This window comes from Gopherus flavomarginatus, chromosome 2, assembly GCF_025201925.1.
Source record: "Gopherus flavomarginatus isolate rGopFla2 chromosome 2, rGopFla2.mat.asm, whole genome shotgun sequence".
Lineage (NCBI taxonomy): Eukaryota > Metazoa > Chordata > Testudines > Testudinidae > Gopherus > Gopherus flavomarginatus.
Window position 1 is genome coordinate 26,941,121 of NC_066618.1, and position 22,500 is coordinate 26,963,620.

The 22,500-nt window shown below is 40.1% G+C and overlaps 1 long non-coding RNA gene across 2 annotated transcripts in view; it reads left to right on the forward strand.

Annotated features, from left to right (window-relative positions):
• Window positions 1-22,500, forward strand: part of LOC127045775 (uncharacterized) — a 139,658-nt gene that overhangs the window by 22,498 nt on the left and 94,660 nt on the right. For both annotated transcript variants that reach the window (XR_007772814.1, XR_007772815.1), the window contains exon 2: window positions 20,634-20,729. This is a non-coding gene — a long non-coding RNA (uncharacterized LOC127045775). The remainder of the gene's footprint in view (window positions 1-20,633; window positions 20,730-22,500) is intronic.

A 22,500-nucleotide genomic window follows, 5' to 3' on the forward strand; every position in this document is an offset into this window, starting at 1 on the left:
AATGCCAATATGGTACATTCCTACTGATTTAATTGGGACAGGATGAGGCACTAACATTGACGTTTCTGAAGGTATTTAGGCCCCTGGGAGTTAGGTATCTAAATACCTTTAAAAATCTGTCCCTAACTGAATTATTCAGTTTTTCTATTAACAGACTCTTCTTACTATTATTATTCATTTAGACTCTTATTCAGCAAAGCCCACTTAAATCCTTTCCTGAGTAAAAGCCTAAAGCTTAAGTCCATGCTTATTCAGCAAACCACTTACTTAGCTATAAGCACATATCTGCGTCCCACTGATTTCAAAGGGACTTAAGCACATGCTTAAAATTAAATATATGTGTAAGTGCTTTGCAATCTAGGGATGGACTTCAGCATATGCATTAGTGCTTTGATGAACCAGGCTTTTATGTTATGGTAGTGCTTAAAGTCCCCAGTTGTGCCAGGACTAAAGCACAAGAAATACTCCCTATCATAGAGAGATTACATTACTTATTCCTTAATTTGATTCCACTGTCTTATAAAAGATACATTTAAGAACCTTTGATAAGGAGAACATTAGCTAGAAAATGAACACAAAATCCTAGCTAAGTCAATTCTTCTCAAAACAAGAACGTTTCTACGTATAGCCTCAGTGGGTTCAGATGTTTCTGATAAAATACGGATTTGTTTACCTTAATAAATCTTTCCTTTTGATCTTCAAACAGCTGGCATGGAGCTTTCCTGATCTAAAGGAGCATCAAAGTTCATAATAAGAGTTTAAGTACAGAAGGATGGAACCAGATAGTAGTACTGATACTGGAATTTCATTGAGTGTTTGGAAATGTTTTAAAATGTCTTAATTAGAATTTAATGTATTCACAGATACATAATCTTAAAATAAGACAGAGTTATATGCGTTAGTTTAATCTCTGCATTTGCGAATGCTAAAGATTCTAGTAACTTTTTACCTTAGTCAATTTAAAAATGTTTTTGTTTATTTATTTTTGTAAAGACAACACGAGACTAGTCTAGTCTTTATGGGACTGTTCCAAGCCCAGTCAAGTCAATAGTAGCCTTTCCTTTGACTTCAGTGAGCACTAGATCAGGCCCTGTAGGAATCCCTATCACCTTAGTTTATAGTTAGATTGTATTGTCTTCTGCCATTTTTAAAGAATCTCTCTCTTTTTTTAGCCATTTCCCCCCTAGATTGAATTTCATCCACCACAACAAAGTTCTCAGTTTCGATATGAAACATGTTAGAAAAAACAAATTGTAAATGACTCTGCAGTTTACACCAGGCTGTATATATGGTACCACTCATAAAAATAATAGAACAAGAAAGGAAAAGCAATAAAATAACAAAAAAGAGCCACTTCACTGCTGACTCATTCACAAAATAAAACCCAAACCAATGATGACTCTAGCAGTCTCAAATTGCATTCCTATGGACTCCTGGAAACACAGGGTTACATAGGAAATGATCAGTTTCTGAAGTGAATAGAAGGGAGTTTCCATGGTAGGCCATCAAAAGGCCCATTTTCTGGTCCTTTAGTCCTTTTTCTCTTTTTTCCCACTGGTATTTTCCCCTACCTCTAAGGGTATGTCTACACTGCATTTGCTAGTGAAACTCCCTACCTGGCTCCACAGACTTGGGCTAGCAGTCTCTTGGGCTATCCCTTGATGCGAAGATGATGTCTGTCAAGTGGGTTCATTGGTGGGTTTTAGTTGGCTGTAGAGCCCATTTCTTGCCCTGCAGATTTTCCATCAGAAGTGACAGGCGTAATTTTGGAGGAGACATAGTTGTTAGCTGGAGTGTTGTGCCTCTTCTTTCCTCCTTTGTCACTTCTCTGTCTCATGAGCACGTTTGTTCTCCTCAAAGTGAGCTGTGGCTTGGTGTATGGTGTGGTGCCACTGTGTTCTGTTCTGTGCTGAGTCCTCCCAGTTTGTTGGGTTGATGCCTCCCTTTTTAAGGTGTACTTTCAGTGTGTCTTCGAAGCGCTTCTGCTGCCCTCTGCAAGCCCTTCTCCCCTGACTTAACTGAGAGAAGAGTACTTGCTTCGGGAGGTGGGTGTCAGGCATACGTACACAGTGGCCAGCCCAGCGAAGTTGGTGTTTCATGACCTATGCTTCTATGCTGCTGATGTTGGCTGCAGAGAGAATACTGATGTTAGTGTGTCGCTCGTCCCAGCTGATCCTGAGAATTCTCCTGGGGCAGCGCAGTTGGAACCACTCCAGCCACTTGAAATGTCTTGTAGGTTACCCAGGTCTCACAACAATAGAGAAGGGTGGAGATGAGAACTGTCTTGTAAACCAAGATCCTGTTTGTAGATCCTAATCATTGAAGACTCATTTGAGTAGTCTTCCAAAGGATGTGCTGGCACAGTGGATCCTGTATTCAGTTTCTGTGTCAGTGCTGGCTGTGTTGTTCTGTACCTCGAGGGAACACCTTACACTCCCATGCTTATCCTTAAAATGTGATTGTGTGGTATCTAATGGAAAGTTTGTCCTGTTGGGTGTCTTCAGAAGGCACATGATGCGCTGAGCATTGTTGTTATAGTAATGGTATAGGTTGTAATTTCATGTATATATTTATGAGGCTGAAAATGTGTCCTTGTGGCTTAAAACAAGCCCAGGCAAAGAGGAAGTTCACAGCTCGTCAGGGCAAGTATGGGACAAACCCAATCCAGCCTCACAGGAACAATGGACACTGGCCTAGGCAGAAACCAAGGATCTATTGGACTCTCGAGTGAGTCATCCCCATTCCTTTGGTCAGTTTGGGACTACGATGAGGTAATGCTCACCTGACTCTGAAGAGGGAGCGGGGGAGCAAAGCCAAGAGGCAAGAAGAACATAATAAAAGGGAGAGACATTTGCCAGGCTCTTCCTCTCTCACTTCCACCTCCATCTACAGGCACCACACTAAGCAACTGAAGAGCTGATCAAAGAGGACAGCCTGGCTGAAAGGCAGCCAGCCAGCCTGTGGTGAGAAGCATTTAAGTTTATAAGGAGATTGAAAGTGTTAAAATCAGCTTAGAATGTGTTTTACTTTTATTTCATTTGACCAAATCTGACTTCTTGTGCTTTGACTTATAATCACTTAAAATTTATCTTTGTAGTTAGTAGATCTGTTTGTTTATTCTACCTGAAGCAGTGAGTTTGGTTTGAAGTGTGTCAGAGGCTCCCCTTGGGAGAACAATCTTGGTACATGTCAATTTCTTTGTTAAATTGATAAATTCATATAAGCTTGCAGTGTCCAGCGGGCATAACTGGACACTGCAAGATGGAGGTTCCTAGGGTTGTGTCTGGGACCAGAGATATTGGCTAGTGTCATTCGGTTGCACAATCCAAGGAGCAGCTTCCATGCAGAGGCTGTGCATGAACAGCCCAGGAGTGGGGGTTCTCACAGCAAAGCAGGGTAAGGCTGGCTCCTAGAGTCAAGGATTGGAGTGACCCTAGCAGATCACTGGTCCAGATAACACCAGGGGAATGTCACACTGGCTGTTTGGGAGAGGTGGCTGCCAAGATATGGAAAGTGGTCCACATTTTCCAGGGATTCTCCACTGATGGTGATTTGTGGAGTACAAAGGGTAGTTTATGCAGATCAGTTTCTGAAGTGAGTAGAAAGGAGTTCCTCTGGTAGGCATCCAAAGGCCCATTTTCTGGTCCTTTAATCCTTTTGCTCTTTTCTCCCACTGGTATCTCTACCTCTAAGGGTAAGTCTACACTGCATTTGCGAGTGAGCCTCCCTGCATGGCTCCACAGACTTGGGGTAGCAGCCTAAAAACAGCTGTGTAGACACTGCAGCTTGGGCTGGAGCTTGGGCTCTGAGCCTGTGGGGAGGGGGATTAGACTTCAGAGCCTTCGCTCCAGCTTGAGCTGCAACATCTGCACAGTTATTTTTTGAGCGGTAGCGTGACCCCACTAACACAAGTTTGTGTCCCATGCTGGGAGGGTCACTCCCAGATGCAGTGACCTTAAGACTTTCGGGCAACTTCTTTTCTTCATCCAACAATCTGTTACCCTAGAAGTCTTGTCTCCAGCTCTTTCCTTTTCCTCAACCACCCCAATATCATTACATTTAATACAGACTGAATAGACATACCTCTAGCTTGGTCCTGACAAAAACTAGTAACTATCTCCAGGGCTGGTGCTTGCCCTTATAGGCCCCCAATAACTGTATTGGACCATATCTCAAGCTGGGATCAATGGAGCTATGTTGAGCTACATAAATTGAAGCTCTGGCATATACATGGTGAGCAAGTTGCCCATTTCCACCCCCTCTGCCTCACTCTACCCAATCCTCCACACTCATTCATCCCCTTGCCCATCCCATTTTCTCCCCAAATCAAATACTTTATCAGTAATATTTTTCTGGATCTTCATAGGACCAAATTATATCTTTGAATACTACATTCATACCTCTTCAGCACTCTTTTTAAATTTCCCCAGTACTTCCTTCACTGCCAAATAACACCCCAGAATCCACTATGCAAGCTGTGGTGTAGGGGCACTATTGATGTAAAGGTCCCTGGGAATGTCAAGAACAGCCCTGCAAAATTGGATGGAACAATGAGGAGTGGCAATGACAGACTCATAGCTTCAAAGAGTCCTGTGGCACCTTATAGACTAACAGACGTTTTGGAGCATGAGCTTTCGTGGGTGAATACCCACTTCGTCAGACTCATAGCTTGTTAATTTCTGGAAAGCCCTGGCAACTGGTACAAATGTGCCCCATAACCTAGTCTCAGTTCTATACTCCACATTGCAATCTTAATCTCTGCCACACTGAGTCTCCATTTTTTCTTTGTCTCAACTGCCTTTCTTTTAAAACTGTAACAGTCCTGAATGAGTGCATTATTTCATCCTCAAAAAATCAGTTTCCATTTACCCCAATCACCATTTCTTGAAACCACAATAACTCAAGACTGCATGGGCCAGACGGGAATTGTATCGTATGAGAAATGTGTAATGTGTTGCACTGAACGGTAAGAGCAGAACTGCACAAAATTTAAGTTATACATTTAAGTTATAAAAGGAATGTAAGTTATAAAAGGATACCTTATTAAGGATACTATATTAAGTTTTAAAGGAGACTATATTAAGTTACAAAAAGATACTATATTTTATTTCCTGTGGAGACATGTATTTATTGTAGCAACACTTAGCTGTGATTTGGTTTTCCTAATTCTGGTGGTTTGTTATACAATTTTTTTTCTGGATAGATTAGTCACAAAACGTTCACACAGGGTATATTAGTAGTACTGTGTGCATTTTGAAGTGTCTATGCCAATATATATAATGCATGTGTATATAGTGTGTATTATTATGAATATATATGTAGTGGCCTCAATCCTGCAAGGTGTTGAGCACTGAACCAGTAAAGCACAATGGGACCACTCACGTGCATTAAATTAGACATGTGCTTCAGTGCTTTGTTGAATCAGGGTCAGAGTTCTCAACATCTTTCTGGATCAAACCTTGTATATATATAATATTATTGTTCAATGAGAGGATGTTCAGAGAATGATCAAGGGCATGGAAAAAAAACCTATATGATATGAGATTGAAAAGACAGGGATTGTTTGCCTCAGGAGATGGATAAGAGGGCACCAATAATTAATTAATAGCATGGAGAAGATAGATTGAGAGCTTCTGTTCTCCTTATCTAATAACATAAGAACATTTGAAGAAAATGGTAAACTGCAAACAGCTAGAAAAAATTAGACTGTAATTGGACTGTGGAACTCACTGCCACAGGAAGTCATTGGAGTCAATAATTTATTAAGATTCAAAAAGAGATTGGACATTTATATGGCTATCAAGAATATCTAGAGTTATAACTAATGATAGCTAAAATTGGAAGGGATATTAAACCTGGTGCTTCAGGGTTTAGGCTAATGTCTAACTATTAGAGATCAAGATGACAGCTCATGTGGAGTGGAGGGGGGACAGATTATCCCATGTCTGCCTACTGTGGTTCTTACATCTTCCTTTAAAACATCAGATGATGGCCATTGTCAGAGACAGGATAATGGGTTAGATGGACCATGGGTCTGGTCTAGTATAGCAATTCCTGTGTTCATGTTAACGTATGGTATGCATTAACATGTACATTTTGAATATGGAATGTGTTGTCTGAGGGTGGAACTCAATGTGACATGCTGTATATTATTTTAGATATATTTCTGCAGAATGTAGTTGTTAGGGAATTAAAAAAAAATCTTGTATTTTAAAAAGTAAAAAAAAAAAGAAAAAAGAGAAAGTGAAGGAGGAGAAAGAGCTGTGTGTACCTTTCATTATTTTTGATTCACTACTATAAAACCCACAGCTGGGCAGGCCTTTCTGCTTGAAGTCTTCAGCCTTGGTGATCCTATTTTTTCATTCAATTTTATTTCTACGCCCTTTGACTTTTACTATTTCAAGTAAAGGAGAACATTTCCAGTGTAATTTTCAAACTGGGGATATTACTCCCTTCAGATACATTTCATCTGCACTGTGAGGAGAGATTAAGGGTAGGCAAAGTAGGGCTAGCTCCTTAACAGATTAAAGCGGAGACATGGAAATTCTCTTTTCTACATTGGTCAACATTTTCAAAAGTGACTCGTGATCTTGGACTTGAGACATCTTAGAAGGGCGCTGAGCTTGCTCCCGCTGAAAATCAGGCCCTTTAAGGAGTGTCAAGTTGGGCTCCCAAAGTTACCAGTCACTTCGAAAAATCTTGCCCTTTATTTGAGCTTGAATGTGGATCAAAAAGTTCATACTTCGGTTGCTCCTGACCTTGTCTCAGGAAATTGGGTCAATTTCACTTCTCAAATGGGTCCTTCTGCCATATAATGTGTATCTTAATTGTTTAATGAAATATTTCTACGTAATTATAGGAAATATCACTTGCTGCATTGATAGTAAAATGAAAACTGGCAATGTTAATGACATTATACATTTTTATAATGGGATGAAAAATGATTAATTATGAGACAGAATAAATTAACACATATCAAATGCTTCCAAGAGGCACTAGGAGTTGGAAGTGGGTAGAGCCTCCATTTTTATTTCTTCTGCAGAGGAAATTAGGGTCAAATTATATTAGGCACTAAAGAACAGAAATGTCCTTCCTGGCCTAGGAAAGCATACAATGCCACAATGCATTTATACACACCCACAGTGTCAGCTTGAAGGGCTGACAAAGTACTTTCCATGCTGTAAAAATCACGTCACCCACCTCTGAACTACAGTCACAGCTGGGCTCACATACTCTTGTAGCTCTACCATCATCCCCTACAAGTGTTGTCAGAACGGACCAATCCAATCACAGTTTCAACCAATCAGATCAGGCTAGTCGGATGGGTATCCATGTGGGGGAATCATGGTGGGAGTTCAAGGAGTAGAAACTGCAATCTAATCAGCACAGGCCTGGGAGAGAAAGAGTCTGTTGGAGCTCTAGGTAACCAGGGAGAGAAGGAAAGAGACTGTAAGTATCTAAAATATTGCTTCACCTTGCTAAGAGTCAGCCTGTGGCCAGCTGTTGATATGACATTGTACTCCCTGGAATAAGGCCAAATTCCCAATGAAGCACTGATACTTCATCCCTACATCACCTTGCCTAGATTTGCTCTTACTTGGCCTGTTTCCACATATTCATATTTGATGATTTCCATTGAGCTGGAATTCCCGGTATAGCCAGTATGAAGATCCAACAAGAAATCAGCCAACAAGCAAATGTATAAGAGGGAAAAATATTTAATTTGAGTTCACACTGTGGACCCTTCTTGCAGCGTGGGATAGAGAGAGTTCCTGCCAGTCACCGCACCATGTGACTTCCCACAACAAATGGCCAACAGAAGTTATTTCTTTCCCATGCTTGACTGCATGCAATTTTTTCTCAGACCCTGGAAAAACCAGAGCTTCCTCATTGTTTATTTGGGGGAGACAAAAAGGGTGGCCTAAATGGCCTTTCCTGACTAACAGGGGTTGCTGGTTGCCAACCAACATTAAGTGTCCATCTATTCAAGTGTTTCCTTCAACTGTTTTTCTCTTGTGTTCCTCAATTTTGTCCCTCTCTGACTATTATTATAGTATAGTTCTGGGATTTTGCAGGCTATGGAATGATGCTGACTCTCTCTGGTATCCAGAAGCCAGTGGAGCTAAGCATAGGTCACTAATAAATGTTACATCCCAGATTTATAGTATGAAAAAGATGGCCTCCTTCCCAGAAGCGATGCACTGAATATTTAAATTTGTTTGCAGACAAGCACTGAAGGCCATTGTGTCAGCCAGCACACGTAGCTTGGTGCAAGTAGTGCCGATTGCAGTTAATTAGACAGTTTGGTTTTCTGGTCTCTGACTATAGCAACCCTTTCCCCCCTCCAAAAATGGCTTTAATGTAAATGGCTGGAAACAAAAGTGCTTCCCAAACTGAGTTCATTTCTCTTCTCTGTAACATCATCCTTTCCAATCTATTGAAAAAAACCCTAAACACTACTTTCTAGGCAATCGTGGGGTTTTTTTCTAGAATTTCTTTATCACCTTTCCCCACTACATTATATAAAGATTTCATCTTGAGAAAGCATTTTTTACTGTATGTTTAATGCTTTATTCTTGTGTGAAAAATATCTCTCGCACACACTAACAATTACAGGTTTCCTGGTTGTGGGCCTAATGTGTAAATTATTAATTTCTTGTACTCAATTTTGAATATTTGAGAATTTGTTTAAATAATTAAAACACAAATGCTTATTAACCCTGTAAACAATCTGGCAATGATTTTTAAGATATTAAATGTTAATAAGAAGCTAAATGTATTTGTTTTATATGAAAGGTTAAACATTTTGGAAATATTTTATTTTGTCTCTGTATGTCAGAAATGGGACACAAAGTGGATTTGGGGGTGGAGGAGAGATAGAGAGACAATGTCTGAAAACAGATCTGTTTTCCCTGTCTACAAGAATTTCTCTGCTTCCAAAACAGAACATGTTGAGGATTTTGGAAGGAACTCTTTGCCTACTGTTTTAAATTCTTTGGTCCCAATTTGCCTCTCACTTATGCCAGAATAAATCAAGCATAACTCCATTTAAGTCAGTGGAATTTCGCAGATGTAAAACTGATGTAAAAGGTCAATCAAGACCTTTAAATCAAACCTGCTATAGTTCTTTAGTTAAGGTAAAGTTAGTCAATAGGTTATTCACTTGTCCAAGGCTGACATGTTATATAAAGCATTAGCAGCAGCCAGAGTCTATTGTCCAGACAAGTGTAATCAGCAAATCCAATTTTATAAATTTTTAACTGGTGATAGTGGTGCAGAGATAACTCAGAAGGTGTTGTGGAAGACTTCGCTGAAGTTTGTTTGCATTGCAATTTGGCTGGAAGTCATAGAAGCCTAGCTTCTTACCTAGTTACTGCCATTTATTTTTGATAAGCCCCAGAGCGTCCATGACACTTATTGAAATAGAATGGTGTCTAGGCAGCCATTAATGCTACTGTATCTTGTTTCAGCAGATGCTTTATTTTAAGACATTTGAAAGAGGTTTACCATAGATATTCAAACCTACTAGGGTCTTTGTGTCTAATAAGGCCTTTGACCTAGATCAGAGTTCTCCGATGGTTTACTGTGTAAGTTATACAACTTCTGATGTCCAGTTAGTGTCGTCTTACAGTTTAAATATACCTTTTTACTGGACCACTTCTGACTTCTGTTGCTGGGAATATGAACATTTCACACTTGTGTAAGATAAAATATTGCATTTTTCATACTATGTCACTAACTGTAGACATAGGAATAAGCCTCTAATCTCAGTTTTGTAGCAATTAGGCTTTCTGCAATTTCTGGATATGAGCCAGCCACATTAGAGTGAAAATTGCAGCTATTCTTTCCTCAAGCCTGCCAATGTTCTTGCAACAGGGAACAATCATTTATAAATTACCCCAGGGAGAAATGCCAGTCACAGAAAGCTCAAGAGACCAATAGGATCCAAATCACACCTTTATGATATTTCCCTTCTGCAAGCATTTACATTCAAATATAAACAACTCTTGCATTAGGAACTACATTACACGTTTTAAAAGGCTGTTCTACACAATGTGTTATAGTGAAATAGCTCTGCCTGATACTTTAGTTTCTTTCTAATTTGCTTATATTGTACTATTTTTGCAAAAAAAAAAAAGATAAATAAAAAAAAATCTGGTGGAAATAAGCCAACCTGTCTAATTATCCCTGATTTATTCCTTACCACAGTGCAGACATCAGCAGAGAAACAAAATGCCAGCTTGTCTATGCAGTTTGTTTCAGTTGTTTGTAATCTAGTCTGCTTTCCTCAAATAAGGTTTTAGAGATGATGAGTCCTAGTCTCAGAAATTGACAAAATGGGTAGCACCATGAGTAACATGGAGAATCCAATCTCCATTATCTCATGGCATGAGATGTAATCAGGTGGCATAAAAGGACACCTACATATCTATTCAAAAGAAAAGAATTTGAGGAAAGGCGGCCAGCTCTCCATCTGATGTAAAGCAGCATAACTCCACTCACATCAGTGCAGCTATGCCAATTTACACCATATGAATGACACAGATGCTGTCCCAAACAGCTTGCAATCCTATTAGATCACAGACAGGGTAGGATATAAACTCCCGGCTTCTGTGCCTCCTATTTAAATTTATGAGGCATGGGTTTAAATCCTGCCTTGCCAGTGATCTAATTGGATTGTAAGACATTAGACCCCATCCCAAAGAGTTTACAATCCAGTTAGATCACGGACAGGGTAGGATATAAACCCATGCCTCATCGGTTTAAATAGGAGGCACAGAGGCATAGGTTTATATCCTGCCCTGTCACCAGTGATCTAATTGGATTGTAAACTCTTTGGGAAGGGTCTAATGTCTTACCTTTCAGGAGATTCTCAAGTACTCAGCAAAATATGGGCTAGAGTAAAAGTGGCTTCAGTGGAGCTACACTGATTTATGCCTGCTGAGGATCTCTCCCTGTATATATATATATATACATAGAAAATACTGCACTGAAATACAACATCGCTGGTCTGGAAGGCTTCACATTCTTTCCTTCTACTCTCCCATCAGTCTGTCTGTATCCATCTGTTGGCTCTTGTCTGGACTCTAACATCTTTGGGGCAGGGACCATCTTTTTAGTTCTGTGTTTGTACAATGCCTAGGGCACTGGGATCCTGGTCCTGACTTGGGTTCCTAGGCGCTACAGTAAGACAAAATAATAATCACATACACAGAAGTCCAATTAAATCTATAATGTATGTGAATAACCACAATGCAGAGTGCAGCACTTTGGGTATATACAGGAGAAAGTGAAGATATGGTTGTGAGAAAAGAGGACAAATAGGGCTTTTAGGCTGTCATTATGTGTGGAATGGGGGTGGCGGGAGTGTAGTGATATAATAAGCAATAAGGTTTGCTTGAACTTGATGCTCTGGAGAAGGAGGAACCAGCAGAGGGCTTGAAAGATGGGGTGATGCCAGACAGGTTGGCAAGGAAGATGATCTTAGTAGTTCTTTTCCTCTGAATACTCCTAACACTGGAATTCATGTATTTTTACATCCATGGATTTCTGTTATGAGGGATCATGCCTATGCATCGGAGGCATTCTGCTATCTCCCAAACCACAAAATGACCTCTGTACACCTAGAGGAGGATCTTATGAGCTCCCCTCAGAGAGATACAATAGATTGCATCTGTTCCCATTTTTTTTTCAGTGTAGGGGTAGTAGGTAGAACCAGCAGGATGGAACTACATCTCAGATCAATTCATTCTCCTCTTTAAACTGCCTCATAGTCTCTTAATCATGGGTGGTTTTTTCACTTGTGAATTGTGTAAAAGCCTTGTAATTCACTGCAATATTAAGTGTTTTCAAAATCCACAAGTGACTAAACCACAGTGAAAGTTATGAATCAGGCTATTGAGTTGAGGGATTAATTCTGGCACTTCTACAGTCTGAAAATAAAATCTATTCACATTTTCTCTTCTGCAAGAAGAACCAGAGACCTCAGACCAACATCCTGTATCCCACTGAAATAAACTCTCATCGACATCCTCTAATACGAAAATATACAGAATAAGGGCCTTGAATCAGGACTCCTTAAACATGAGACTAACCACTGAAAATTCAATAAACATCCCAAATAAGATTCAAAAGAATGTGGAAGCATGCAGGATAAACAAGAACTACACTTGACTGAAGACGAGATATAAAGCCTGAATGAATAATACAACAATATATGCCTAGCACAATCAATCCTGACTGGGAATATTAGGTGCTAATGGAATATGACTAATATAATAATAATATATTTAAAATGGAGACTGTTTCCATTATATCTCTGTTTTATACATACATGTACCTTTCTGAAACATTCATTTACGACCTGATCAAAAGCTCTTGAAACTTGATAGTCTTTCTGTTGACTTATTTAGGGTTTGGATCAGTGCCTGGCTAAAGAGAATAACATTTTCCATATTTCCTGCAGTATTTGTGTGAGTTTGTATGTTTGTTTTATTTTAAATTTGGAGCAAAAGCTCTTCTGTTGTTTTTGAGTTATAGGTTTTTCTTATGAAAAAAAAGCCAGTCTTTGTGAGACAAAGCAGCAATTTAACATGAACATCGGGCACTGAACTGAGGAAGTGTTCAGGCTAAGGCTCCTACATCTACATTATCTCAGCCTTACCGCAAATAAGTAATATTTCCTCTTCCTGTTTTTTGGTTAAATGAGTAGCTTAGTATTAGAGCAGATCAAAAGAAAGTGGGAAGTAAAAGGTATAAGTATTTTTGCAACTTTTTTTTTCTTAATTTTTTTTGCTTTTCACCCTCATGTTCAAAATTTTGAAAAAGATTTGATCAGCATTTCAAGTATTGAAACAGCTTTATCAGCTCACTCAGTGGTCAAAAAATGGAAGAAAAAGTTTTACAATTTTTTCCTTTTTTTCCCCTCCAAATTTCAGTTTCAGATATTTGAAATTTCATTTTAATTAGTTTTTCTTAGTATATGTCTGTTCTGTTTTGGCAAAATGTATTTAAAATATAAGTACAGGATGTGCAATATCGATGTTACTGTTAGAAACATAACTTTAGCATTTCTTTACTTTGCGTCTGCTTGTGATTCTCACGCTCAATTGGGGGAATTCCTGATTCCATTAGAGTCTGTGGCAAAACCTGAACTGACATCAATGGATCCAGGATTTCACCTGTTAAATGGTCCTTTACTCTGCAAATAGATGTATTGACTTCAGTTAGGCTACTTATGATATAATACATTATTCAGCTTTAGTGAAAGTATTACAGTCTGGCCCTTTGTGATTTTAACAGTACAACCTTAAAATTGCACTAACATGGCTTTATTTTTTTTCTATTTAAGAAACAAAGATAGATAGGTGATTGACGGAAAGGCAGACAGACTAGCATATTTATTCTATGGTAAAAAGTGATAGAATTTAGCAAAGACTATAAGACTAACAAATACTTCAGTGCTGATTTCTAAAAAAATCTTGATGGTCTCTATTAATCATCCAGGAACAACCTGTAATTATTAATATACAGTATTAAATTATTAGAACAGCATTAAAGAGATGATTTTTCTGAGATTTTTAGTTTTTTTTCTATTAGAAATAAAAAGATTAGCAAATGACATCTGAATCTAAAGAGAGAACAAATTCATACCATGAGGAGAAGGATTGGCCTAAGCTCTGTCTTAAATTAATTTAAGACAACCTATTTGAAACAATCCATTTGAGTAAAAAAATCCCTTAGTAGATTAATTATCGCTGTACATAATATGGATTTAAATCTGCTCATTATAGTAATCATAAACTGTTACATTTTCTAAGGTTGCTTTAACCTGTATTCTCTAGATGAAAATACTCTAGATGTTCTATGAACTATAGCAATTAAAATGGCAGAACTGTCTCTAGGACTGACAACAGACTTCATTCAAAATCTGCAGCTGGTTCATCGTGTGGCAATTCATCCTGAAGACAGCGTATCATATCAGTGCTACACGGTTGTCACTGGTTCCTATTCCTGAGGCAGCTAGATCCTTGGGATGAGTGAAGTTGTCCTTGCTTACACTAGTGATGATTACTCCATTTGTATAGTGCCATTATACTTGTTCAAAATTCAGTAAGACAATACAGTAGAAATTCAACTATCTACTGATCTCAAGGGGCACTAGGGTATGTTGGGAGCTTGCCCAGAAGGCTTTGAAGGGTCACTTGACCTGCTCCTGACAACCAACTTCAAAACCTGGTTCCTGCATTCTTCGTGTCCCCCCAGCTCTACAGGAGGCAGCAGCAGTTGTGCTTCAGGCCCATAGGAGCCATATCCTCATCTGGTGTAAATAGCAAGTGACTTTAATGGAGTTATGCCAGTTTATACCATTTCAAGATCTGGCCCAAGGACTGTAAGTCATGCAGACTTATGAGATGAAGTCAAAACTTGGGGTTCATATCCAAGCTTAACAACATTAAGAATTTCGTTTAATTAGCATTTAGGTAAGCAAGGTTTGACTATATTGACGAAAAAGGGAGAATTGGTCACATGTTGCCATGTGTCCAGTTGTGGACATGTTGACTGTCACTGCCTCTAGGGGTACGTCTACACTACAGGATTATTCCGATTTTACATAAACCGGTTTTGTAAAACAGATTGTATAAAGTCGAGTGCACGTGGCCACACAAAGCTCAATAATTTGGTGGTGTGCTTCCATGTACCGAGGCTAGCGTCGATTTCTGGAGCATTGCACCTCCTGGGCTACCGTTGCAGGGTCCCCCCTATCTCGTAGCTATCCCATAGTTCCCGCAGTCTCCCCTGCCCATTGGAATTCTGGGTTGAGATCGCAATGCATGATGGTGCAAAAACAGTGTCACGGGTGATTCTGGGTAAATGTCGTCACTCATTCCTTCCTCCATGAAAGCAATGGCAGACAATCATTTCGCACCCTTTTTCCCTGGATTGTCCTGGCAGACGCCATAGCATGGCAACCATGGAGCTCTTTTTGCCTTTTGTCACTGTCACCGTATGTGTACTGGATACTGCTGACAGAGGTGGTACTGCAGCGCTAAACAGCAGCATTCATTTGCCTTTGCAAGGTAGCAGAGACGGTTACCAGTCGTTCTGTACCATCTGCTGTGCCATTGTAAATTGGCAATGAGATGACGGTTATCAGTCGTTCTGTACCATCTGCTGCTGTCATGGGTGCTCCTGGCTGGCCTTAGCTGAGGTCGGCCGGGGGCGCAAAGACAAAAATGGGAATGACCCTCCAGGTCATTCCCTCCTTTATGTTGTATCTATAAAAATAGAGTCAGTCCTGCCTAGAATATGGGGCAAGTGTACTAGAGAACCAGTGTACCAGAGAGCACAGTCGCTCCGTGTCAGATCCCGCAGAAATGATGAGCTGCATGCCATTCTAGGCGGTGCCCCTGCAACAACCCCACCTGTTGCTTCCCTCCTCCCCCAACCCTCCTGGGCTACCGTTGCAGGGTCCCTCCATTTGTGTGATGAAGTAATAAAGAATTCAGGAATAAGAAACAGTGACTTTTGAGTGAGATAAAATGAGGGGGAGGCACTCTCCAGCTGCTATGATAGTCCAGGCAGGACATTAAACGGTGCGGGGGGGAAAGGAGCCCAGCATCCTGCTGCTATGATAGTCCAGGCAGTACAGAATCTTTTCTTTACACATGAAAGGGGGGGGGGGGATGATGGAGCTCAGCCCCCAGTTGCTATGATGAGGACGATTACCAGCCTTTCTGTACCATCTGCCGGGAATAACCGGGAGTCATTCCTATTTTTACCTAGGTGCCCCCTGCCGACCTCACCTGAGGCCATCCAGGAGCACTCATGGGATGATGACAAGGACGGCTATCAGTCCTACTGCACTGTACCGTCTGCCACCGGGGAAGGGAGGGGAGAGGATGCTGCTATTCAGTGCCGCTGCACCACGTCTACCAGCAGCATGCAGTAGACATATGGTGACATTGAAAAAAGTCAAGGAAAGATTTTTTTCCCTTTTCTTTCGTGGGGAGGGAGGGGGGGTAAATTGATGAGATATACCCTGAACCACCCCAGACAATGTGTTTGACCCTACAGGCATTGGGAGCTCAGCCAAGAATGCAAATACTTTTCGGAGACTGCGGGAACTGTGGGATAGCTGGAGTCCTCAGTCCCCCCTCCCTCCCTCCATGAGCATCCATTTGATTCTTTGGCTTTCCATTATGTTTGTCACGCAGCACTGTGCTGTGGACTCTGTATCATAGCCTGGAGATTTTTTTCAAATGCTTTGGCATTTCATCTTCTTTAACGGAGCTCTGATAGAACAGATTTGTCTCCTCATACAGCGATCAGATTCAGTATCTCCCGTACAGTCCATGCTGTAGCTCTTTTTGGATTTGGGACTGCATCGCCACCCGTGCTGATCAGAGCTCCACGCTGGGCAAAGAGGAAATGAAATTCAAAAGTTCGTGGGGCTTTTCCTGTCTACGTGGCCAGTGCATCCGAGTTCAGACTGCTTTCCAGAGCGGTCATAGTGGTGCACTATGGGATACCGCCCAGAGGCCAATACCGTCAATTTGCGGCCACACTAACCCTAATCCGATATGGTAATACCGATTTCAGCGCTACTCCTCTCATCTGGGAGGAGTACAGAAACTGGTTTTAAGAGGCCTTTATATCGATATAAAAGGCCTCGTTGTGTGGACGGGTGCAGGGTTAAATCGGTTTAACGCTACTAAAATTGGTTTAAACATGTAGTGTAGACCAGGCCTAGGACATTCTTCCACATCTAGTCCTGCACTATTGAAGATTCTGGAAGTTTTGCATCTGTCTTTGGTGGATGCAGGATTGGACTCTAGTGATTGAATGTTACTGCCTGATGGCCTGTGTGAAATGAGTTGGTGATCATAGTCACATTCTTGTGGACAATTAGAACTAGTTGGCATACTGCTTCTTGTTGGCAGTCACAGCAAAGAGGCCACGGATTGAATGAGCTTGGAAACTGAACTCTCCTCTTCTCCTACCCACCAGATCAGGGTTGAGGCAAATGTTAGATCAGCATGGAGAAGATTGCATTGCCATGCTGTAGTCTTTATGAATAATTCTTCAGAATGGCTAACTTTAACAAGCCCCTTTCACTAAAAGTTCAATACATCTACATAGCTATCTCTGCAGATATATATGATGTGTGCATAGGTCATATTTAGTGAAGGGCATTTTAAAAGTTTGCGCAATGTTCCCTTGAGAAGTAGCAATTCAGTGGGCTTATTTGTGTTATTTTATCATGCACAGTGCTGCTCAAAGGAAGATAAAATGTGGCAAGCAGCTCGTTAAGACAGGATCTATGTTAATATGCAAATGCTAGTCCCTTAGGACCTTGCTCATACACCAATCAATCAATTAACTTGTCTGTCTCGGTATTGTTCATTATTAAAAAATGATTTTAATCACTTTGCAGTGTATTAATTAATATCATGACTAGCTAAGGGAAAAAAAATAAATGTAGCATTCCTTGGAGCTTTCATGTACAAATATTAATTATCATGTATGATTCCATTATTAAGATATATCATATACCCAAAGATATCAGTGAGATTTTATAGCAGCTGAGATACAATACAACTTTATTTTGTGTAAAATCTTTCATATGATCTCTACTCTAAAACACTTTAGAGATTGAAATAGGTAGAGTTATAAAGTTTTAACAAATACAAAAATTTCAGAGAGAGATTGGGAGAGAGAGAAATAGGCCTGGGAGAAAATGTATGTCCTCATATGGGATTTGAGGACCAGATTTAAATCTGGTCTAAACAGGCACAGCTCCATGATGTCACTGCAGCAGATCTGAGAGTTTGGCTCAGACTGCCAGTGTGGTGGCAGTACACCAAAAGGCTATTCCAGATGGTAGGTGTGACAGGTTCCCCCTGGGGTGCCACCTGGAACTGGGATACCACCGAGTGCTCCCAACCCTTCAGTGCTGTGAGAAGCTTCCAAGCCCTATCCAGCTTGTACTTTCACCAGCATACATACAGGTAGGGACACACCCAGCTGCAGTTACATGCAGGCTCTTCAACCAGCCCGTGCATGGAAAAGCTTCAACTAGGGTACTTCCCAGTTCCTAAGGTACACCTTGCCTCTGGAGTATAAACCCAAAATTATACCGCCTTGTGCTGCATAGGGAACTGTACAGTTTAAGCTCATAAAATTCTCCCCCTCCCTCAATGTGGAGAGGAATATGCAACAGCTTACTTCCCTTGAGTTATGATTGCCACACGCTGGTTTTAGAGAAAGAAAAAACAAGTTTATTAACTACAAAAGATAGATTTTAAGTGATTATAAGGGATAGCATACAGATCAAAGCAGATTACCAATCAAATAAACAAAAAATGCAAACTAAGCTTAATATACTAAATAGATTGGATATGAATAGCAGATTCTCACCCTAAGTGATGATACAAGCAGGCCGCAGATTTTAAAGATGCAAGCTGTGCTTGCTTTACAGCTTGGAATCCTTAGGTGTTCCATTCACAGGCTAAAAATCCCTTTAGCCTGGATCCAGCACTTCCCTCAGTTCAGTCTTTGTTCCTTGAGTGTTTCCAGGAGTCATCTTGGGTGCGGAGTCAGTGAAAAACCATGATGATGTCACTATCCTGCCTTATATAGCTTTTGTGTATGACGGGATGCCCTTGTTTCAAAGATTGGTTCTCATGTCAGTCAGTGGACAAATACTGACTTCCAAGATGGAGTCCAGCACCAGATGACCTGGTCACATGGTCCTGTAAAGTCACAGCAGCCATCCTCCACTGGCTGTTTGGCACGTTCACAGGAAGGCTCACCAGGTGGGACATAAGCTTCTCCTAAGGTCTATTGTTTCTTCCTAATTGCTCATTAGCCTGAATGGGCCGTTCCCAGCCAGCTATCTTGACTGAGAACATTTTGCCTAATGAGTATTGCCCAGGAATAGCTCTTTGTGAAATAAATACATAATCAATATTCAAAACTTTGGGTACAAAAATGGTACATGCATACAAATAGCGTAATCATATTCAGCAAATCATAACCTTTCCAATGACACCTCACATGCCTTACCATGCATAAAAGATATCATAAATATATCATCATATCATAATAATATCATGGTGAAGAATGTGGGATGCAGTTTCACAGTAGAATATGCAGAAAAGAATTTTCTATAATGATATTAGCCTGTAAAAGGAGAGGCATGTGTTAGATGACTAGAGTCTGAGACAAGATGTGAAGAGATGTGACACCTATGAACCAGATCACTGAGTTTATAAAAAGAAAGACAATTTTGCATTGGATATTAAAGTAGAATTGTCTGGTGACTGGAGGATGTGATCATAGCTTTTTGACTGTATAATCAGGCAAGCAGCCATATTGTACAGGCTGGGGAGATGGGAGTTGGGGACATCATGGGAAAAGACAGTTTGGATGAGAGGAGAGTGACGTGGATAAGAATTTCAATAGATACAAAGCAGTGAGGCAGAGGAAGTGAGAGGCAGATTAGAAGACAAAGGAAATATAGGAGTTGCAGGACAGCCCAAGGCTACAGAGCAGAGAGACAAAGGGTAAGTCAGATTTTTGGAGGCAGTCAGGTTGTTGTGTATGAGGATGTTTCCCTTGCCCAAGAGAAAAAAACTCTTCTCTACTTCTATCCTCCCTCATATGTATAAGTAGCCTTTGCTCATTCAAGTAGTCCCATGAACATCCCCTTCTCTCACATTGACTATTGGCTTCACTGGGACTATTCACTGGAATATGGACTGCTTGAGTTGCAATTTGAAGGATCAGACCCCCATTCCTAAAATGCCCTGGACTTGCTTCTCCTCTCACTCATACCAGTTTTACAATGAGTTCAATGTAGTTACTGCTGATTTACCCTATTATAAGTTAGAGGAGAATCAGGCCTACACTTTTCATTACAAACTACCTAGGGTAACCAATATAAGGTCTTTTGATCCTTAGCATTGTCTGCAAAATTCTTCATTAATGATTCAATCCAATGAGACAGAGAAAACCTAGACATTATAGTCTGTTAATATCCCACACATACCTGCCCTGTTAAGAGTGTGACTCACCAAGCTGAAATCATGGTGCCTTTGCTTTGTTAATGTCTACAGGAACCCTGAAGCTTTTACTGTAACTCAAGGAAGAAACTGACACACTCACTTAAAGGGTTGTTTCCCAAAAACGTCACTATGCTGAGTATTTGTACGTGCATCACAATTGCCATAGATACAAGCCTCAAGATGTACTTTATTAGTTGTTTTGCCCAGGGACAGCTTTCAGCAATGTGAATACCTGGGTTGAGATACTATCGCTCTGTAGTTTGAAAGAAGCATATATATGAAAAGCATACTATAAAATAATATTTTTATATTTGCTTCCTCAATAGCTGTGTTTGTTCTGATCTGACACTATTTGAGATGATACTTAAGAAAATAGCTCAAAGGCAGTATGACTTAGTGGAATAAACATGAAACCGGAAGACAAGACTTCCTGGTTTGTAATTCCTCCTGCTGATTTACTATTTATTAATAGTTATTTTTATTACTATTTTTATTTAAATTTCAATACCACCTAGAGGCCCTGGTGCTATTTTGATTTATAGTAAGAGACTTGTTTCTTTCCAGAACAGTCCTTGAAAAACTTACAGTCTAAATAGACAAGACAGATGGTGGAGCAGAAGTACAGAGGAATCAAATGACTTGCCCAGTATCAGCCAGCAGGTGAGCTGTTGTAGAGCTGGGAGTAGATTTGTTAAGTACTTTGAGATAGTTGGATGGTGAACACTATGACACTGCAAAGGATTAAAGCCTATGTATTATTTTGGGAACTGTTAAATTATTTCATTTGTAAAATGGACCAGGTTGAGCCATTAAGGGCCACAATGTAATAATTTATGCACTGCAGTGGTCCACAGTTTACCAGCATGTGGGGGATATGGTGATCTTTATCTGGCTGCTGTTGGAGAAATGTAGACTTTAGGGTGACTCCTGTACAGGGGTGCTGATTGGAATTATAGCTGCTAGAGAAAAGATAAAGACCCACATTAAGCTTTCCATATTTGACAACTGTTGGAAAATGAAAAATATTTTCTGGGAAATCATTCAATTTTTGTCTCTATGTTTGTAATTAATTTTTTTGGTGGATTTTTTCTGGGTTTTCAACAAAAAAAATTGCATTTTTTTCAGATTTTGCATTGAAAAACTGAAAATGAACACTTTGCACAAAAATATTTTGACAATCATTTTTGAACAGTTCTAATATTTTATGCTAGGTAAATATAGGTTATTTTTCGGTGGGTTAAAGCTGAGTATTTTAGGGATGGCATACATATATAAATGTTACATAGCTCCTCCCACAAACTATGGCTGGAATCTGATGGGGAAAGGCATTAGGATTCCAGAATAATTTGATTTGTTAAAACCATCACTCACCCAGTGAGATAGTCCAGTGGCTCAGGTGCCTTCCTTGGACTACAGAGACCTGAGTAGAATGCTCTGCCCCACCACAGACTTCCTATGTGAGTGTGGACAAGTCACTTAGAGCTTGTCTATACAGTGCAACAGTGTGGGCTATAAGAATATGAATTCCGTTACTTGCTAACTGGTCCATGTAGACCCTGTTGGTGTGCACTAGGGACATTTTGGTTAGTTGCTGAGCATTAGAATTCACAACCCCACAGTGTACAACGCTGCACAAAGCCCATAGTCTCTCAATACTTCAGATCACCATCTGTAGAATGGGAATAATGTCACTTCTCTACCTCAGAGGGGTTTTGTGAGGGTAAATACATTATAGATTGTGAGGTACTTTGTTAACAAGGACTATACAAGTACCTAAGAGACATTCTGTTGCTAAGAAATATTAATAATGTGATTTTTGTGATGCCCCTAAAAACAGGCTAGTGTTTCCTGTGTGACAGCAGCAGAGCCTGTGTCAAGCACATTTGTAGAAATCTGCTGATATCAACAATTCTGGTGCACATGCAAGGAAATAAACAGCAGAACCATATTCATCTTAGCTCCACTTAAAACACTGGGACAGAGATTACCCACTGGGAAAGGACATCAGCAGTGGAAGCATTCCTCACTCCCCCCCCCTCCCCCTCCTGCCCAGCTTTAAAACAAGAAATTCCAGACAATGGAAAGTTAAGAAAATTAAAACACTAAGTCCAGGAGTGTGTTTCCTTTAATACATGTTTAGATATTTAAGCATTGATTATATTGCTTTTCGTTCATTGGGATAGTTGATTTTTGCATGTCTTAAGCATCTGGTTATTGGATATGTTTATATGAAGTTAAGGCCAGATTGCCTGCATATACTACACATATTTGTGTGGGGAAGTACAGAAATCTTATGTAGATCTAAGTCTGTCTCTCATGCATACTTAGGCTGAGAGAACTGCAAAACTAAGCATTTCTGATGCTCAAAGAATGCACATGGAGACAAATCTAACCTTATGATTACTCCTATCTCTGCCTATAAACATATTGT